The following is a 19,681-nucleotide window of genomic DNA, read 5'->3' on the forward strand; positions in this document are numbered from 1 at the left end:
TGTGTGTATTACTATTTTTGTTTATTTATTTATTTATTTATTTATTTATTTATTTTTGGAGATGAAGTCTTGCTCTGTCACCAGGCTGGAATGCAGTGGCGGCTCGACTCACTGCAACCTCTGACTCCCTGGTTCAAGTGGTTCTCCTGCTTCTGCCTCTCAAGTAGCTGGGATTACAGGCACACACCACCATGCCCAGCTGATTTTTTGTGTCTTTAGTACAGACAGGATTTCACCATGTTGGCAAGGATGGTCTCGATCTCCTGACCTTGTGATCTGTCTGCCTCGGCCTCCTAAAGTACTGGGATTACAGGCATGAGCCACTGCACCCAACCACAACAAACTATTTTTTAAAATCTTATCATATTATAAATCCATGTAACTTTTCCAATAGTCTTTTTAGCAATAACAGAAAATTACAAAGCTCAGTAGAGTTGTCATAGAGAAGAGGTTATTAAATTTTTCTTCAATTACATTCTATGTTGCTTCTCAGAAAAGTACTATACAGCTTCTACAATTGGATTGCATACTTACCAGTTTGGTAACTGTTTGTTGATTTTTACTGATAAATACTTTTATTTAAGTAACTCATGATTTTTATAGCATTTTTCTTTAAAGAAATAATTTATAGGCCCCATTGGAAAGCAAATACATTCTACAATATTTTATTTATTATCAGTTTCTTCCTATGTGACTACATTAAACAAAATGTGTATGCTACATTAACAGAATAAAATAGAAAATATATTTTGCATGCCTCAAAGTGAAAGGACTCTGGCAATAATAATACAATTTCTATATTGATTCCTTCTCTCCAAAACATTTCATTATGACGGGAACATTTTAGTAGTTAACATTTTATTTGTATTGAATTTTGCCAATTAATGAGCCAATTTTATAATTCAATTCAGTTTTTATTTACATTTATAGTTTACTTAATATTTCACTGAGTATTTATTTCATGAAAGGTGATCGTATTAGTGAATCATAAGAATCTGAAGGAATTCTTAACATAGTTCTCATCTCAAGTAACTGATAAATTAACGTTAGTTTAATATTGCTCCATGGTAGTTCACACACGAACTAACACATTAAACAGTGCTTTCAGCTTCCACTTAGTGTAGGATTGAATAAAACTTGCTGAATGAAAAATAAATGATGCATAGGAAGTATCAGTCTCTGTAACTATTTCTCTATAAATCCTACTGAAGCAAGTTTCAACTAGGGAAACTGTGATGGCTTTGACATTAGTTTTTAATGTGTTGAGGGCAAGTAGGCAATTTACCAAAAAAAATAATGATTACCAAGAGATAAAATGGTTGATTTTGGTTAAAACAACTTGTCTAACTTCTCTCTTTATACATACCCACTTAGCTATTGCCACACTGGACTTGATTCTTCTATATGCACGTGCACCCTAGCTTCAGGGCTCTGATCTTTCTGTCTGGAATTATCTCCCACCAGAAAATTTTATGCTTAGTGCTTCACCTCCTCAAGTCTTTCATGGCCTAAATAAGATTGTAAATATTCATCTCACATTGTCTGATTCTCTTCCTTCATTAATATTTCTCCTTAGCAATTGTTACCATCGAATGTATTCGTGTTTTATGTATTTATTCTGTTTTCCCATTTGAATATAAGCTCAAGAAAGGCAGGAATTTTAATCTATTTTTTTTCATTGCTACACCCTGCACTTAGAAGAACAGCTGGTCCCAAGAAGTCACTCAGTAAATACCCTGTGAATAAGGATGTCAGATGCTTGTAATGCACAAGGCCATGCCACTTTTCAGGAGGGCTACACCTTTGTTGCTTCTAATCCTTGTGCAAGAGCTGGAAAATTAGTCCTAAGAGACTGCAATAGGCAAGCATCAGCTCACAAAAATAAGGCAAATAAACTGAAGTAAATGGGACCAATGAGCATAAATATGCTGCAACTGCAAGTCACCTTAAATCAAAGTCCTAATAGTAAACACTCCCTCACACTGCTTCCCAACCTTTTCATGTTGTGCTACACATAGATAATGATAATATTTAAGTAGTGTATTGGAGCAAACGAACAAAGCTGTTTGTAGACAGAGGATATTGCCCCAGGACTTCCCACTCCAAGCATTTAATCACACTTAAAATCTAAAACCCTTACTCTGATTTATAGCTTAAATAATCTGACTCCTGACTGTCTGTCCAATTTCAAAAGATGATCTTATTCTTCTTGCCCTTATGCACATGCCTAACTTCTATTACTGAAACAAATTATGTCCTGTCTTGGGGTATTTGCACTAGCATTTACTCCCTGTGAAAGACTTCTCCTTCTTACTGCCATTCTACTTACTCATAATTCAGATCGTAACTTAAATGTGTCCTGCTGTGAAAGACTATTCCTTACTATCCAATTTAAAGAAGCCAATCTAAAATAGATACTCTCTCACACATCATGCAACTGTAATGTTCTGCACAAGGTTTACGAACATCTAATATTTTTCTTGTGTATTAATATTGATGCATTTGTTTATTCTGTGTCTCTCTGGGCCTGAGAGCAAGAATTTCTCACTTCTTCACTGCAAGATGTGTAGCACCTAGAACAGTGCCTGACATATTGTAAGTGTTTAGTAAATATTTACTTAAAGTGAGTAAAATTAATTTCCATAAATAAAAATGTGTTTAACGGTATTGCCAAGTGCTTTAAAATTTTACAAAAGATAAAAAATGATTTTTAAATAATTTCAATAAAATAAAAACCTACAAAAGTATTATTATATAGTGGTTTCAGATCAGATTTGGGCTTAAGAAGAACCTACTAACTATTATCTGGGAAAACTTACTTAACCTGCAAATCCTCTATTTTTTCATATAGAAAAAATATGGCAGGATATCGAAGATACAGAATTTTTCTAAGAATGAAATTAAAGACTATGTATGAAATACTATGTGGAAATTAAATGCTATTATGAAATACTATGTGGATGGCATGAGTAGGTAAGAAAATCTCTTGAACATGTCCCTAGTGATGAAGGCACACTATTCAGACAGGCATCTAAAATAATGCAGGTTTTAAATTCATTTCCCTATCCATTAATTCATTTACTAAAAGTTGAAAATTTTCTGTTTCTTGGAAAGATACTGTACATGAAACATAGAAGAATTTGTATTAATTTTCAAAATTAGGTTTCTAATGGAGAGAAATATGTAAATAAGCAATTAAGAGACACTTTAAGAAGTGCTATATTACTGGTTTATACAATAATTTCCCAGGAAGTATGCATGCAGAACTCCATCTGATATATATTTACATATTTTTAGGAGACAGTGTTTTAACTCTGTAACTCAGACTGGAGTGCAGTGACCTTATCACAGCTCACTGCAGCTTCGAACTCCTGGACTCAAGCAATCCTCCCACATCATCCTCCTGAGTAGCTAAGTAGCTGGGACTACAGGTGTATACCACCACAACCAGCTACTTTTTTTTTTTTTTTTTTTTTTTTTTTTGGTAAAAACAGGATCTCTCTATGTTGCTCAGGTCTTGAACTCCTGACCTCACAATCCTCCTTCCTTGGCTTACCAAAGTGCTTGGATTACAGGCATGAATCAGTAGACCAAGTCTGATATTTCTTGTATTTCTTTTTTTTTTTTTTTTTTTTCTGAGATAGAGTCTCACTCTGTCACCCAGGTTGGAGTGCAGTGGCACGATCTCGGCTCAACCTCCACCTCCAAGGTTCAAGCAGTTCTCTGTCTGAGCCTCCAAGGCTCCTGAATAGCTGGGATTACAGCCACCCACCACCCCACCCAGCTAATTTTTGTATTTTTAGTAGAGACAGGGTTTCACCATCTTGCTGGTCTTGAATGCCTAAGCTGGTGATCCACCTGCCTCAGCCTCCCAAAGTGCTATGATTACAGGCATGAGCCACCATACCTGGCCACATATAAGAAATATCAGCGTACCTGATATTTCTAATTGAGGTGACTAGAAGTAGAACAGCAATTTTCCAGGTGAACAAAAGAGTAGGGGCAAAAAATAATGGCTGGCACATGAATCAGCAAAAGCACAGAGTAAGGAGAGAACATGGTGAACAAAAAGCAACATTTTGAGACAATTAGAGGGGACATGGTGCATACATAACTAACAAAAGTTAAGATTAGAGTTTTTAAACTGAAATTTTCCCTGGTGGAAAACCCTTGTTTATGTCTTGTTAAATATTTAGGCAATACTCAGTCTAACAGATTATCACATATTGACATAAAATGATGTAAAGGACTAGGGCTTCTGTTTTGGCTTTTGAAAATAGCATCCTAATTTAAGCTTGCACCTGCAGCAAGGTTGAAAAAGCATATTTAATAAATTGGAAAACTAGTGAATAGTGTCTTACAGTTTGAAGGAGTTACTTGAGAGAGCTTCTAGGTTAGCTGGAGGACCTTCCAAACTTCAGCACATAATTAAGAGCATTCTATTAGACGTGTGTGGAATCCTCTTGGAGATATTTTGAATATTTATTTATGGGATGCATCAAGTTTTGTTTAATGTTTAAGAACTCTGAATTTTCTCTGAATTAGAAATATTTCTTCTTTTTTTCAGGAAACTATGGTCTTATTCAATGCAAATGGTCAAGGGCAATGTAAATAGATAGTGAGGTAACTGAGTTTCTACCATACCAACTGTGATAAAGTTTATAGTACGTAACTATTTATCTGCTGGTTTTCCTGTCTTTTTAAATCCTGCAAGGCACTAAAAAAAAACAGTAAGGTAATAGCTCTTATGTTTCAAACTGTTCTGGATATTGGCTATATTTCTTGTGGTCTCCCTGCATACCTCTTAGGTAAGGTTTCCTGTCTAGGGCTGTCAGCCAACATGCCTTTGGTTGAGTTTATGGTAAAACATTTTTATTCTGCACTGACATTCTGGAGCAGGCTGTGTGTTTGGGGTCAAGGAGGCTACATGCAGGTCAGTGTGATGGCTTGCAGCCCACTTGCTAACCTTAGAGACAGGTCTGGTATGCTTGTGTCCCTGCCTTGGGAGATAATTAGGATCAGATAAGCTCATGAGGGTGGAGTTCTCATGAAAAGGATTAATGTCCTTATAATGGTCCAGAGTGACTGCCACGTGAGAACCCAGTGAAAAGACAGCTATTTATGAAGCAAGTCCTCAGCAGACACTGATCTTGGACTTCCTAACCTCCAGAATTGTCAGAAATAAATGCTTGTTATTTAAGCCACCCAGACTATGGTATTTTGCTCTAGTAGCCTGAGCTGATTAAGACAGACTCCATCCTTATTCTTCTCCACTTGCATTTAGATTATTAAATTATAATTTTCAAAAAGTTAAAAACATGAGTCTCATACAAATTTTAAATGAATCTTGGTTAAATATTTTATTCAACAAAGTAATTAATTAGGTTATCAGTAACATTTTAAAATCATTTCAAATTATATTTGAGGAACTAGATATTTATAAGCAACAGAATGTTAGAATAAGATTACAGGAGTTATCTGTTCAACAAACAGAAGTAATTTGCATCTCCGCTGTAAATTTCATATAAAGTAACATCTGCTCCTATGTGCATCCTGCTGTAGCACAGTGTTCCATTGGAAGAACATCCAGTATTCTCTTTGCCTATTTCCAATATTGACATTATATTTCTCTAATACATGTCCTCAAACAGCTCACTAAAGTTGCTTTTGAAAGTATGGACTGTCTGATTTTTAAGCTTTTGATTGGATTGATCTCTGACATTTGAAATCTCTTTGTCCGCTATTGTTATTACTACCTATTCCCCAGTAGTATTTCCTGAGTTGGTTCTTTGCTTCTAGCTATCCTGGATGCTACTCTTGACAATAACCAATACATACCTCAGGCTCAAATGGCCAACCCTCATGTCCTCAATCAGATGCACAGTGGGCATGAGACTGTGGTTTGCCTCTGGCTATGCTGTGTTCAACTACGATTTAGCTGGTTTGATTCCAGGCTGTGGGTTGCATTGTAGCTGGCTCCATGTTTCCTTTTTCTTCTTTGAGTGAAATCCATCCAGAATGTATTCTTAGTGTGTTAGATCACCAAAGGGCAAGAGCCGTGTCAAACTACACAATCATTGCATCACATTGGCAATATATCCTTGTCCAAAGCAAGTTTCATAGCAAACCCAATATCTATGGAGCAGGACATATACTCTGACCACAGTGTGAAGAGGAAACTTACTATTTAATTATCAATAATTCTAGTTATCACAGTCACATATTTTATTAATCATATATTTCTTAACATAGCAATCTTTATGTAGTGCTTCTCAGCCAATATAAGCACCCCCTCCCCAGGGATGAACATCTCACAGAAAGGATATTATCATTCTATATCAATGTATAGGGATTAATCATTGTGATTATTCTATTTCTTGGCCACCTACTTTATGCCAGGCACTTGGTCAGATGTTAGAATCCATTTTATCTAATGCCAAAAATATACTGCCAAGTAAATTCTTACATAAACAAGCTGAGACTCAGGAAGGATACATTCTCCAAAGTCCAAACCATTAGTAAGCGGCACGCACCTGAGTTTACTTTTTCTTTTATTTAAAACTTACTACATGCTACGTAGCTACATTAAAGGATTTATGGGTCTTATACCATTTAATCCTAAAAATAACTGAGTACCCTCACTTTATTTATGAGAAAACTGGACATCATAGAATTGAATAATGTGCTAAAGATAAATTAGACACCATTACTTGGGACTTCATAATATATGATCAGATAAAGGAAGAGACTTCTGAATCCTGTGGAAGTTCTGCCTCAGAGTTTTTTGTTTGTTTGTTTTCTTTTATAGCAGTTTGCCTTGTTTCCCTACCTCAGTCAACCTTGAGCTTTAATCCAATACCTCTCTTCTTGCCTGTGACCTCTCAGCTCTTGATTCCAAGTCTGCCGTTTGATACAGATGCTTTGTATTCTGGAGCTCATTTCCACATTGCTGTGCCTGCTTCAATCTAATACCCAAATCCAGAACTGTAATTATTCTTTTTGCTTTAACATTAGATTTGTTGATGCCTGTCTCTTAATTGTGCTCCAGCATGACAGTACAGGAAGAATTGCTTAAATTCCATTTTTCAAAGATAAGGAAATAGCTTTCCTTTGTAATAATTGGACATTTAGTTCCATGAGTTAGAATGGCACTGAACTCGTCTTTCACAGGGATAGTCTGTTCACATTGTTTTCATTATTCATTCATTCTTTTTTTAAAAGAAAGATTTTATATGCAAAACATCATGAAGCATAGTTCTATATTACAGAGTTAAAAATTAGACATTATTCTGAAATTGGTTCAGCCATTAAGAACATTATACTCAATAGAGAAACTACACAGAAACGTGAAATGCCTTGTTTTTAACCTTTGTACCACTCCTCTCTCCACAGTAGAAATGTTTGACTCCTCACCTATGTTCTGGTATCTTGTCAGTCTTTATTCATTGCTCCTATTTTTTCTACCCAGTCTACATCATCAGGCGTTCTACCTCAACTGTACCTCAATTCCTAAGCCAAATTAGACAGAAGTGAAAAGTAGATTTATCTGATATGCACCCCTCTCAGCCTATCCCCAGCTCAGATAGATTTTGTTTTGTCTTGTCCTGGTGTCAATTCTCTGTGAACTAAATGCCTCACTACTGACCAGTGGGCTTTCATTTTCAGTGTGAAAGCTACACTTGCCTTCATTTTGGAGCTCTTATTCTGTTTAGGGAACTGCTGTACTTGGAATCTTGAGTCTCGACTCATTGCTGCATTAGCTAGAACTATGCTGTTATTTTTAGTTACAAGATGAGATTGGGTCCAGAAGTGTCTATGAAGTTATGAAATACTTATTTGGCCCCTTAATATTTGTTAAGGCACTGCTACAAGTGTTTTACAAATACTATAAGGGAGGTACTATTTTATCCCCATTTAATACATGAGGTAAATAAGGGATAGAGAGGTGAAGTAACACAGACAATTTGGCTCAGAGTTCATGCTCTTAATGACTATGCAACCTGTCTCTCAAAATGTTTCTTGAACTTACAGCTGTGCTTTCAATACCAGCCGCTATGGCACCAGCATTGCCCTACTGTTGACAAACCCTGAGATTCCGCATTAGCACCTGCTCTTAAATGCTCCTTTTCCTATTATTTGTGTTATATTCCCAGACCTCCCAGGTTCAAATTGCCTAGCTGTCACCATTCATTCCTTATTTAGAGTTCACTTTCCTGAAAGTTACACCCAGATCTCCTTCTTTTACCTATCTAGCATATGTCAAATGTTTCTTCCCATTTCCAATTTAGACTTTCTAGCTTGCCTCTTTTTCCTATCCATAGGTAAATCCTTATATATATATGAGATATTAACTGTGGCTCAATTCAAGAACCAAACATGGTCAACCATTAGATCACCAGATCCATCTTTTAGCTTTTAACCTTATGAATATGATTTCATAGGCATGTCTGTGCCTATATTAGATGTATGAATAAAATACATACATGAAACTTAGAGAAAATTGAATAACGGGTTGAAAGCAAAAATTCTGTCTCATATGAATATTTGGATATTCATATAAAGTTTTATTCATAAAGTACTGACACCTTAAGAATGGATTACAGATCATGCATAGATTTTACAAATTTAGCTTAACAAATATAATGTTTATGATGATATTTTAATTTTAAGTAAATATGTTTATATTCATAAATATAAAAATCAAACATATACTTTTAACTACTATTCAGCATGGTACAAAAATATTGCAATTACAAAAGACTTTATATTCTTAATAGGCTTTAGTGTCAATATAATATAGAATTATTTTAAACAGTTCATCCGTCTGATCTGAAAGTTGACAACACATTCCTGAAATTAATTAATTTGGATTGGTCTTTCTCCCTTTTAGCCTGATGGCACCAACAGAAAATGAGAAAAGATTGAATACTCAGAATACTTTGATTATCACATTTCAGGAAAGCAAAACCAAAAAACATTGTTTGAAGTTCCCCATTGAGCAAGCGCCTTTTCTATGTTAATGAGAATTCTCATTTAATTCTCATAATACTTTGAGAAAATATCCTCATTTGAGAAGAACTTGGATTTAGAAGTTCAATAACTTGTCTATGATAATACATGTTAATAGTGGATCCAGGAGTAAGACTCAGGTCTTGCCAACTCACAGAGCATTCTGTACCATTCACATTCCCTCAGACTTCATGATGCCAATGTAAATATATATATATATATATTTCTCTTAGTAAAGATAAGCATACTAAAATGTAAATGGGTATGAGAAATGGAAAATGAGAAGATTGTTGATTTTTTGTTATAAAATAGAAATGATGGCTTTTTGCCATATCAGTCAAAAACCATAAAAATTTTATTAGTTCTGTATTTAATATATTATTTAAACATAGCAATGAAAGAATAGTATTTTGACTGCATTACCTTAATTTTAAAATAGGAATATTTTTAATTTAAATTCAATTTTACAGTAAAATAAGAGAATTTGAAATTCTGAATACTTATATGCCCTCTAAACTTGCTTCTCAGAATGTACTTCAGTGTCCCACATAACTAATATTTTTAACTGAATATAAACGTATTACATCTGGAAAAGTTTAGAGCTTGGTAAAAGACACTTGAAATATGTAACGTTTAAGCACGCAATATTTGGTAGGGTACTATACATTAGGGATGATGGAATATTAATTAATGGCAAAAGACAAGACACTTGAAATATGTAACGTTTAAGCACGCAATATTTGGTAGGGTACTATACATTAGGGATGATGGAATATTAATTAATGGCAAAAGACAAGCTATGTCTTGAGGTCTTAACTTCCACCTTCTAGCTAGTATTACAGGCATAACAGATTTTTTTTTTTTACACTGTAGCCAGAGTGTGCATGTTTTTCATATAGGGCTATTTTAATATTCATTTGTTCACTTTAGATAATGAAAAATTCTACTAGTCACTCTAGGCAATTTATCAGCATTAATGATAATGCAGCCAGAGTAGCATGAAAGGAACAAATTATAACATGGATTTAGGTAATTATATATTGTTCTAGTTTAGAAAAAAAAATCATGTTTTAAATCTGAATGCCATTATTCTTTAGTAAAATAAATCATATTGGATTTCAATATATCACTAATTGTTCAGGTCTCTTTTTAAGTTAAATAGTATTTTAACAAAAATTGTTATTGGATATTTATAGTTGTACTGAACAGCTCTTATTATGTAATTCCCTAGATTAGTCTATTTAAAGGCATTTGAGAAAACTACACATAATTTAAAGTTCTGAAGCAAATTTAATCAGTATATCTATTTAATAGCATCTTGAATCTCTTAAGGATGTGATCTAACAGAATCCCAAAACTAGGTTCCTTAAGAGCAGAGTCTATAAATTATGAAAACTGATGACAGATCTATGGGTGATAGAGATGCAAATATGGAGATATATAATATATATATATATATTTTATATATATATATAATATATATATATATACACATTTTTAGTTCTGTTATGGACTGATTTGTGTCCCCAAAATTCATATTTGAAGTCATAACCCACATTAACTTACAGCGTGACTACTTAGAGATAGGGCCTTTAAGGAAGTATTTAAGGTTGAAGTAAGTCATTTAAATGAACATAGGCCCTAATCCAATATGACTGGTGTCTTTGTAAGGAGAGGGAGGACACGCACAGAGAAAAGGCCATATGAGGGCACAGTGAGAAGGCGGGCATCTGCATCCAGTGGAGAGGACAGAGGCCTCAAGAGAAACCAAACCTGCTGACACCTTGATTCTAGAATCCCAGCCTCCGTAATTCTGTGAAAATAAATTTCTCTCAGTTTTTCACATGGCCTTCAAGCCACCCAGTCTATGGTATCTTGTTGTGGCAGCCCTAGAAAACTAGTATACTGTCTTACCATCTTTTGAAAGGTTCAAGTAAAAAAATAAAAGAAAATTTAATAGGACTTCAAGAAGTTACGAGTTGTAAAATCTTATTTTTATTTTATCCTTCTCCTCTTGCTTTTGTTAATAAGAATTTCTGGGGTAGAAAAACATTTTTTTCTCACCAATTTGTGTGATTTCCAGCAGTTCATTGTTAGAAACCCATTATTTTATTTTAATGCAAGAACTCTTTACACTATTTGTTTAGAGCAAAATTATGTAAAATTGGCATACTTTCCTAATAATAGCCTTAAAAATGTTCATATATTTTGACTGAATAATCTTTTAGAAATGATTTTAAGTAAACAATAATGCAGCTGCTCAAAGGTTTCTATAAATAGGTGCTAATAACACCATAGCTCATAGAAGTGAACAACTAAAAATAACATTGTTTCCAAATTGTAGTATTCCCATGAATTGTGATTTTTTTGTATGCATAAATATAATAGATATGTATATTTTTAACATGGAACCGCCTGATAAAAAGGAAGATAAAAATTATTTAAGTGACATGGAATAAAATGCAGCACTTGTGGAATATTAGAGTCAGGGCATCTGAAAGTCTACTCTCCCATAAAAGCAACAAGTATATGGGCAAAAATTGTCCATATTAACTTTTTTAAAAAAAATTCTGGAAATCCACCAAAGGCTTTCAATAATCAAAGAGTGTTTATTAGAGGTAAAAGGTTGAAACTCAGTTCTAAGAACAAGCATTGTGGTATTTTAACTTGCCCACTTTCTCTCCCTCATGTGCAGTTGTCTTGAAATCCAGTAATCTTGCAACAAAGACATCTGTGTAAAAGAACACCTTTGTAGCCACTAAGGTGGCCTTATCCGTGTGGAGCTACCCCAAAAGTTTCATTCCCAGAGTTTTATCGATATTTGAATTGCCTACAAGCTCCCTGGAGCAGGGCCATTTACAAGACTTGTTTTTATTTGCACTCAGGGCTTAGTTGGTGCAAAAAGCCCTATTCTGACCACAGGGCATTTGTCAGAAACAATCAGTTGTTTAATATTTCAGTTGCTTGAGACAGTGATACAAGTTGGGGAAAATGAGTCTGAACAAAATCTTAAACAGAAAATCTGGGAAACGGTATGTCTACAGAGGGCTTTAAAAAAGCTTCTTGTATATTCTCTGGAACCTAGAAAGCTACAACATATGCAGGGCTGTGCATGCATACAAGGCTGTGTGTATGCCCGAGAAAGACCTGACAAGGTCCTGTTTTCTCACCTCTGGCTGACTTTGAGGTTCTACATAGGTAGGAAGGAAAAGCTAAGGCTGTCTGCACACTGTCAGATCATTGAAGACATGCTCTCAATACATACATAAAACCAACTGGCTAAAGCTGAGGCTTATTGGCCAATACAGTCAAGACAATCTTTTTAATTATAAGTTGAACACTAACCCACCAGGGACTTCTGTAAACTACACATGGCAAGAATAAAGATTTTTTTCAGAATTTGTCATTAAAAAAAGATGACAGCAAAATCAAGGAATTGCAACAAGAAGGTATGTGAAAGAAAAGAATCTGATTTTTAGAGTTTCTACATTATTGGAAAATGTCCAATTGCCAACAAAATGTATGAGATATGAAAATAGACAAGAAACTGTGACTCATAAGTGAAGGGAAAAATAGTCAATAGAAACTATTTTATGTATTTAAGAAGTGATGGAAGCTATGTTTAAAGAACTAAAGGAAAATGCTTTTAATTTTTTTCCAAATAAAGAAATCTGCAGAGATAGGAAATATTTTTAAGTACTAAATAGAAATTCTGGAGTTGAAAAGTATAGTAACTGAAATGAAAGTACCTTCATGGACTCAACCGTATATTTGAGCAGGCAAAGAAATAATCAGTGAAATTTAAGATAGATTCATAGAGATTATCCATTCTGATAAAGAGAAAAATAAAAAATGAATAAAAATGAACAGAGACTCAGAAACCTGTAAAACACTGTGAAGTGTACCAATACAAACATGAGATTTAAGGAGTGAAGAGAAAGTGTCAGAAAGAATATTTGGAGACATGATGGCCAGAATTTTGTTAAACGTGATGGAAAACATTGATTTGCCTAAAAAACTTAAAGTACATGTAGTATAATTTAAAGAGATGCTATTTCAACACATAGTAGTTGAACAGTTAAAAGGCAAAGAAAAAAATATGAAAGCAGCAGAAAAGCAACTTGTCACACAAAAGGGCTCCTTAAAAAAAGATGGCTGGCCGGGCGCGGTGGCTCAAGCCTGTAATCCCAGCACTTTGGGAGGCCGAGACGGGTGGATCACGAGGTCAAGAGATCAAGACCATCCTGGTCAACATGGTGAAACTCCATCTCTACTAAAAATACAAACAATTAGCTGGGCATGGTGGTGCGTGCCTGTAATCCCAGCTACTCAGGAGGCTGAGGCAGGAGAATTGCTTGAACCCAGGAGGCGGAGGTTGCGGTGAGCCGAGATCGTGCCATTGCACTCCAGCTTGGGTAATCAGAGCGAAACTCCGTCTCAAAAGAAAAAAAAAAAAAAAAAAAAAAAAGATGGCTGACTTATCAAAAGCAGGGAGCCAGAAGAAAGTGGGATGATATATTCACAGTTCTGCTACAAAAGAGAAAAGCTGTCAATATTTCTCGTCCAACCAAACTGTCTTTCAAAAATGAAAGATAAATTGAGATGTTCCCAGATAATAAAAAACTGAGAGAATTTATTGCTAGGGAACCTGCCTCATAAGAAATTTTAAAGGAAGTCCTTCAAACTGAGAGGAAAGGACAATAAATAGTCGATTGAATCCATGGAAGGAATAAAGAGCATCTGTATCATTACATAGGAAAATATGAAAAATATGCATTTATTTTGATTTATAACTGTTACTCTAATATCAAATACAATTGTAAAAATCAATAGTTTTAAAACTATATTGATGTATGTTTATGGATCAATAGGATTTGTATTGTTAAGATGATAATATCCAGATTGATCTACAGATTTATCACAGTTCCTATCAAAATCCCAACTAGCTTCTCTGAAGAAATTGACAAGTCAATCCTAAATTTCATATGGAAATACAAAGTACATAAAATATCTAAAATAATCTTGAAAATGAAGAACAAATTTGGGTGACCTACAATTTTCAGTTTCAAAATTTATTGCAAAGCTAAAATAATAAAGGCAGTGTAGTACTGGCATAAGGTTAGATATATTGATAAATGAAATAGGATTGAGAGTCCAAAACTAAACCCTAATATTTATGACCAGTTGAGTTTCAACAAGGGTGCCAATACATTTCAGTGGTAAAAGAAAAGTCTTTTTGGGCTCAGCACAGTGGATCATACTTGAAATCCCAGCACTTTGGGAGGCCAAGGTGGGCAGATCACTTGACATCAGGAGTTCAGGACCAGCCTGGCCAAAATGGTGAAACCCCATCTCTATTAAAAATAGAAAAAAAATAGCTAGGCATGGTGGTGCACACCTGTGGTCCTAGCTGCTTGGGAGGCTGAGGCAGAAGAATCACTTGAACCTGAGAGGTGCAGGTTGCAGTTAGCCAAGATCGCTCCAGTACACTCCAGCCTGGGCAACAGAGCAAGACTTAGTCTCAAAGAAAATAAAAAAGAAAAGTCTTTCCGACACATGGCACTGGGACAACAATATATCCACAGGCAAAAGAATGAAGTTGGACATTGGACACCTACCACACAACTAAACAAAAATAACTTAAATGGATTATAGACCTTAATCCATTTCAGTGATAAAAGAAAAGTCTTTTTGGGCTCAGCACAGTGGATCATACTTGAAATCCCAGCACTTTGGGAGGCCAGTGGGCAGATCACCTGACATCAGGAGTTCAGGACCAGCCTGGCCAAAATGGTGAAATCCCATCTCTATTAAAAATAGAAAAAAATGGATTATAGATTATAATACTACAAAATTTTTAGACAAAAACAAATGAGTAAAGGCAATGATAGTTGTGATGAGTTTCTTAGATATAACACCCAAAGCACAATCAACAACTATAACAAATCAAACTTGAACAAAATTAAGAATTTATTCTTCTAAGTGATGCCAGCAAGATAATAAAATAGAAGTTTCCAGCCCTTATTCCTCCCAAAGAAACATAATTTTTCACAATATCCCATGGACAAAGGCACTGTTATGAGAATATGGGAGCCCACTGGAAAAGTGCCAGCAGCGCAATGGGATATATAATACAAAAATAGACACACTGAAAAAATAACAGTTTTACTTTATTGGCATCACCCCTTTTCCAAGGCAGTAAAGCTCAGTGCCAAGGCAGACCCTCTTAATCCATAATTTCCCTAATGGAGAAAACTGAAAGTGTAGTGAGTTCTCACCTTCCTTAATCATGTGGAATGCTGTCTAAGAGGCACACCCCTTCCAAACCTCACAGAGGACATGGGAACAGTAGGGCTAAATATTCTGCAGACATCTAGGAGTAGGAAAAAGAAGTAAGACTCACAAAAACCAGAGAACAGAACTTTAAAAAGAGCACAGATTCTACTAACCATCTAGTGAACTCCACCAAGGGGCTCACTTATAAAGCTTTTATATGCATCCCTTGCAGATTTCCTCAACTAACCCACATATACCCCAGCATTTATCCCCTCTTTAACAAATGCTCCGTGTGTGCCCCCACAGATAGCATGTGCAAACCTCTGAAGACTGTGCTCTAACACATATAGTCACTTTGACAGACTGCTGGACTGGGAGAAAGCACAGAACCTGAGCACTTCAGAGCAAACTGCCCTAGGGAGAAAATAAACAGGGGACTCTCAGCACCCAGCGTGGCTTTGTAGAATTGAGAGAAGTCATATAATATTAAAACTTTTCCTCAAGGGGGAATAGGAGGAGTGGAACAGTACATCCATAAAAAAGGTCTTAGAGACCCCATGAATTCCTATCCAGGCTGATTGGTGAAGATATTTATCTCCAGAGACAGTAAATACTATAGGACGTTATATCTCCATCAAATGAAAAGACTGTAATGAAAGACTACATTGGATACAAAATTCAAGGAAACATGAAACTATGATGGAACATAATAGTTTTTCACTAACCAACCTGAAAATGTTAGAGATCTATGAAATATCTAACAAAAATTCAAAATAATTATTTTAAGGAAGCTTAAGGTGCTACAGAAACACAGAAAAATGAGCAAAAATAAGAAAAACAATATATGAACAAAATATAAAATTCAACAAATAGAAAATATTTTTAAATTTTAAATTATAGGGCTGAAGACAATAAATAAAATAGTCTTTCAATGAGCAGAAGAAAGCATATGTGAATGTAAAGAGAGGTCATTTGAAATCATCCAGTCAGAGGATATATATATAAAAAAAAAAAAAAAAAAAAAAAAAAGAACACAAAAGAGTTAAATAAGCCAGTGAGATATATGGGACACAATCAAATGAAACTGTACACACATTATGTAAGTGTCTGAAGATAATGAAAGGAACAGAAAGCTTATTTAAAGATATAATAGCTGAAAATGTCCCAAATCTTGAGAGGGATATGAACAAGTTCCTGAAGTTAAAAGATTTCTTAAAAAGAGTAACTCAAAAAAGAATATATCAAGACACACAATAAAAATATTATCAAAAGTCAGGGACAGAGAATTTTGAAAATAGCCAGACAAAAGCCACTTGCAATAAGCAAGGAAACCCTGTTAAGCTAGTAGGTGATTTCTCAGCAGAAAGCTTGCAGTCTAGGAAAGTGAGATAATATATTCAAAATTCTGAAAGAAAAAGGCTGTCAATCAAGATGCTACACCCACAAAAACTGTCCTTAAGAACTAAAGAAGAGGTAAACACTTTCCCAAACAAACACAATGTAGATCTATGAAATGTCTAACAAAAATGTAGAGGGTATTTATTTATTTAGAAGTAGTCTCACTCTATTCTCAGGCTGGAGTGCAGTGGTACAGTTTTGGCTCACTGCAACCTCTGACTCCTGGGTTCAAGCAATTCTCCTGCCTCAGCTTCATGAGTAGCTGGGACTACAGGCATGCACTACCATGCCAAGCTATTTTTTTTTTTTTGTATTTTTAGGAGAGCTGGGGTTTCACCATGTTGGCCAGGATGGTCTCAATCTCTTGACCTCATGATCTGCCCGCCTCGGCCTCCCAAAGTGCTGGGATTACAGGCTTGAGCCATCTTGCCTGGCCCTGGGAATTTATTAACATTAGACATGCCTTAAAAGAAATGGTAAAAAGATTTCTTCAAGATGAAACAAAAGTATGTTGTTGAATAAGAAAAACATATGAAAGTGTAAAACTCACTGGCAAAGGTAAATAATATAGTTAATCTCATAATTCTCTAATACTGTAATGGTGATATATAAATGACTTAATTCTAGTCTAAAGGTGAAAGTGTTTAAAATGATGAGAACCAAAATAATATGTTAAAGGATATACAATATAAAAAGATGTAAATTGCAACACCAAAAACATATATATATATATTTTATTTAGTTGTTTTATTTAGATTCCACATATAAAACAGAAGCTCCAGTAGATACGCAGAAGATAAAGATAATGGAGTCAAATTATACCACTACAAAGGAAAAAAATCATAAAATTGAAAAGAAATACTACAAGAGAGGAAGAATGAAACAAAGAAACTGCAAAATGTTCAGAACACCAAAATGGTAATTTTCCAAGTCTAGTCATTACCTATAAAATTATTAGAAATGTAAATAGATTAAGCTTTCCAATAAAAATACATAGAGCGGGTGAATGGATTAAAAAAAAAAAAAGATCGAACAATGTGCTTCTTACAAGAAATTTGCTTTAGCTTTAAGAATAGACATTGACAGAAGTGAAAGGATACAAAAAATATACTTTGCAAATGATAACCAAAAGATAGTAAGGATGAGTATAATTATATTAGACAGAACAAACATCAAGTGAGAAACTGTCATGATAAAGAATATTATATAATGATATGAGGTCAATTCATCAAGAGGATATAGCAAGTGAATCTACATAGAGCATCTAACATAGAGCACCCAAATATACAAAACAAATAATAACAAAACTGAAAGAAGAAATAGACAAAAATACAATATTAGATGAAAGATACCATGCTGTCAACATTGGATATATCATCTCTATAGAAAATTAATAAGGGAACAACAGACATGAATGACATTATAAACCAAATGGACTTGACAGACATTTTATCCAACAGCAGCAGAATGTACATTTTTCTCAAGCACACCTAGAACATCTTTCAAGATAGATTATATGTTTAGTCATAAAACATGTCTTAATAAATTTAGGAAAATTGAAGCCATAGAATTATTTCTGACTACAATGGTATTAAACTAGAAATCAATAACAGGAAAAAATTGCAAAATTTACAAATGTGGAAATCAAACACACTCCTAAATAATGAATCTAAAGGAAAATACCTTGAAAGAAAGGAAAATGGTAACACTACATACCAACATTTAGAGAATACAGTGAAAAGTACTAAAGGAATTTTGTATTAATAAATGCCCATGTTAAGATAAAATGAAAGACCTCAAATAAACCACCTAACTATATACATGAAAGAACTAGAAAAAGATAAACTAAGCTCAAAATTAGCAGAAGGAAGGAAATATTAAATATCAGAGCAGAAATAAATGAAGTAGAGGCTGGAAATATAATAGAAAAGATCAACAAAATTGCGTTTGTTTACACACTATGATAAAGATATACCTGAGACCACATAATTCATGTAGAAAATGAGTTTAATTGACTCATGGTTCTACAGGCTGTACAGGAGGCATGGCTAGAGAGGCCTGAGGAAACTTAGAATCATGGTGAGAGGTGAAGCAGAAGCATGCACAATCATCACTTGGTAGAGCAGAAGAGAGAGAGCAAAGGGGGAAGTGCCACACACTTTTAAACAACCAGATCTCATGAGAACAAATTCACTATCACAAGAACAACAAGGGGTAAATCCACCTCCATGATCCAATAATCTCTCACCATACCCCTCCTCCATTGAGGATTACAATTGAACATGAGATTTGGGTGGGGATACAAAACCAAACCATATCAGAGATTGAATCAATAATCCAAAGCTCTTCAACAAAGACAAGACTGCAACCAGATGGTTTTACTAGTGAATTCCACAAACATTTAAAAAATAATTAATGCCAGCACTTTTTAAGGTCTTTCAAAACACTGAAGAGGGTAGAATTCTTCCAAGCCGATATTACCAGGCCAGAATTACAGTGGATATCAAACCACACAAATATTCTACCAGAAAAGACAACCACAGGCCAATATCCCTGATGAACATAGATGTAAAATTCCTTTTCAAAATACTAGAATACAACAAATTAAAAGGACTATACTGCATGGTCATGTGGGATTTAACTGTGGAATATATCTACATATAAAAAACAATGTCATACAACTTATAAGCAGAATGAAAAATAAAAGCAGATCATCTCAGTAGATGCAGAGAAAAAAATTGATGAAATTCAATACCTTCTCATGATAAATACTATCAATAAATTGGGTAGAGAAAGAATGTACCTCAACATAACAAAGACCATATATGAAACACCCACAGAAAACATTATATTAAACAGTGAAAAGCTCAATGCTTTTTCTCTAAGATCAGCAACAAGACAAAGGTTTCCACTCTTACCACTTTTATTCAACATAGTGCTGTATGTCCCATCTAGAGCAATTAAACAAGAAAAATAAAGACAACCGAATTAGAAAGAA

General features: G+C 34.5%; 1 protein-coding gene across 2 annotated transcripts in view; it reads left to right on the plus strand.

Annotated features, from left to right (window-relative positions):
• The window catches only part of CCSER1 (coiled-coil serine rich protein 1), a 1,354,615-nt gene that overhangs the window by 765,954 nt on the left and 568,980 nt on the right, over positions 1–19,681 (plus strand). The window lies entirely within an intron of this gene.

This window comes from Saimiri boliviensis, chromosome 3 (assembly GCF_048565385.1).
Source record: "Saimiri boliviensis isolate mSaiBol1 chromosome 3, mSaiBol1.pri, whole genome shotgun sequence".
NCBI classification, from domain to species: Eukaryota; Metazoa; Chordata; class Mammalia; order Primates; family Cebidae; genus Saimiri; species Saimiri boliviensis.